Below are 2,957 nucleotides of genomic sequence, written 5' to 3' on the forward strand. Positions count from 1 at the left end.
TGGGACTGGGGTGCAATGGGACCGGGGTGCAACGGGAGAGGAGTGCAACGGGACGGGAGTGCAATGGGACTGGGGTGCAATGGGACCGGGGTGCAGCAGGACCGGGGTGCAACGGGGCCGGGGTGCAGCGGGATGGGAGAGCAGCGGGATGGAGGTGCAACGGAATGGGGGTGCAACGGGACCAGGGTACAGCGGGACGGGAAAGGGGCTAGGTTGCAACGGGACGGGGGTGCAACGGGACGGGGGTGCAACGGGACGGGAGTGCAACGGGACCGGGGTGCAGCGGGACAGGAGTGCAACGGGATGGAGGTGCAACGGGACCGGAGTGCAGCAGGACTGGGGTGCAGCGGGATAAAGGTGCAAAAGGATGGGGACGGGGAAGGCTGCAAAGGGATGGGAGTGAAACGGGAGGGGAAAGGTGCCGATTTGCAACGGACTGGTGTGCAACGGGACGAGAGTGCAACGGGATGGGAGTATAATGAGAGGGGAGTGCCACGGGGTTGGGGTGCAGCGGGATGGGGGTGCAAAAGGACGAGGTACAAAGGGACGGGGGTGCAACGAGGCGAGGGGCAAAGAGAGGGAGGCAAAGGCGCAGGGGTGCAATGGGACYGGGTTGCGACGGGACAGGAGAGCAATGGGGCAAGGTACAAAGGGAGGGGAGTGCAACGAGGCAAGGGGTAAAGAGAGGGAGGCAAAGGGGCGGGCATGCAACGAGATGGGGGTGCAACAGAACAGGGGTGCAACGGGTAGGAACGCAAGGAGTGCAGGTGAGGGAGAGGCTGAGTGGAGGGAGGGGAAGCGGAGGGAGGGCAAAGGCAGAGGGGCAAAGGGGCAGAGATGCTGAGCGCAGGGATGCGAGTGAGCCAGAGGTGCTAAAGGCGGAGGTGAAAGGGGAGGCGTGTGAAGGGGAGAGCTGCAAAGATGAGAGCTGCAAAGGGATGGAGGGGCCGTGAGGAGAGCTGCAAAAGGGCCGAGATCCTGGCATGGGGACAGATGGTGCCCGTCCCCCTGGGGGCATCTCTGCCCGGCAGCCTGCAGCTGGCTTTCAAAATGCAGAAAGGTAAAAATAAAGACCTGGGTATARATATATTTTTGTTTCCTACCATTTCTTCCAAGATTTGTCTGAGATGGCTTTGAGCTTTTCCAGCTTTCAGCAGAGCAGCTCAGAGACCGTCTCCCACGAACGGCTGCTTCTCCGGAGCRTCACGGGGCAGCCAGCACCACTCACAGGCTGAAATCACTTCTTCCTATCGCGGTGTTGTCCTTTCCCCACTTCTGCCCTCACTGGAGATAASAGAGCCAGGAAGGGGCTTGGAACACTTTAAAACTTAAAAACTATTTTATTTTATAATATATATATATCACACAAAATTAGTTCCAGTTATAACTCTCCGYGTTTGTGATGGTTAATAAAGGTTTGAGCTATTTGGTGCCTCAATGTCCTCTTCCACCCATCTGTCTGTATCTACTTACATCTCCCACCCTCTACATCAGCTGGGAGTTTTGGAACAGAAGTTTCCCTTTTTTTTCGGTTGTGCTGTGCCTGCCACTGAGGGGTCCTTACACACAACTCACAGGCAAAAACATGATTCAAAAGTTAAATAATTCTGGGCCAAATTCATCCCAGGGAGGCAAGACTTTCTCTGCGACAACCATCTCTCTCCAGAATAACTTCATCACACTCAGCTGTGGGTAAAATATGGGCTGAGGCATTTAGTAAAGGTAGCATTTGTGTTTCATAATGACACAGCCCCAGGGTTTATTTCATGACAGTTTTATGGAAGAATAGCAAAGTCAGATATTGCCAAAACAGAAATAGGCTTCTTCTTTCTCTTTTTTTTTTCCTGACAGAAACTCCAAAATGACAGATAGAGCTTTGCTAACATTTTTATCTGTTTCTTGGAAATCAACAAATTGTTTCATAACTTTTCAGAAAAAAAAAAAAGCATTCAGTAAGCCACAAAGGATTGTTTTTAGAAAGAAAATATCCTCAGGAAATTCCTATAGGTCAAGTAGCTAAATATTTTTTTAATGTTTTCCACCAGAAAAAAACCTGCTTTTGTTTTGGAAACAGAGGGGCCAGGATTGCAGTCGAAAAGGAGGTTTCACAGCCTCCTTCAGTAGATCTTTAGATACAAAAAAAAAAATAGGGACTAAGTAAGAAAACAAAGGCTTGAGATTATTGTTGACTTCATTTCCCAAGGCATTTTGTGTGACAGTATGCAAGAACCAGGGAAGCCCAGAAATTTTTGCTTTAGCCATACCCAGTTCTTCTTTAAGACTTCATTTTGGAAGGTTTGTCTCCCCATCAGGCTCAGTAGCCCTTTGGGAGATGTTGGGACACTCTGGCAAGTTCCCCAGGGTGTTCTGACTCTGCATGACAGATCTTTCTGCAAATGAAAGTTTGCTCCTAAGGGTTTTTSAGTTTCTCCTGTGCAAGATACCAGATAACACAGGCCACCAAACCTCAGCATCTGCAGGAGGGTGCCCRGGCAAGAATACCTGTAGAAGAACAAGGTGGGTTGGAGAAGATGGTGGAGGCACCTTGCTTCCACCAGGAGCAAGGTTCGAGGCTGAGACTTGCATGCTGCACGTTCCCTTGGTCATCAGTGGATGAGCCTCTGAAGTGATAGTTGGAGACCCAAGCAAATATGCAGCATCATGTAGAGAGGGTGAGAAGCCCTGCAAGTCAAAGGAGATGTGAAGCCCCTCACGCACAGATGTGCCTCCGCACCACAGCTGGCACTGGAGCCTGAYGGCATTAGCAACAGCTGAATCCTGGGTTTGGAGCAGCGATGCCCTGGTGAGTTATTATCCACATTGCTACTGCTGAGGAGATAGAGCTGCTGGAGAGAAGTCTGATGTACATTGATGATTTTGTCTTGGGAGACAAGTTCTACTCTACATTCCATTGTTCCTTCAGTAGATATTTAAGAGAGTGATAYGGGTAGAAGAGT

This window comes from Nothoprocta perdicaria, unplaced genomic scaffold (genome assembly GCF_003342845.1).
Source record: "Nothoprocta perdicaria isolate Ctin4 unplaced genomic scaffold, notPer1 scaffold_127, whole genome shotgun sequence".
Classification (NCBI taxonomy): Eukaryota; Metazoa; Chordata; class Aves; order Tinamiformes; family Tinamidae; genus Nothoprocta; species Nothoprocta perdicaria.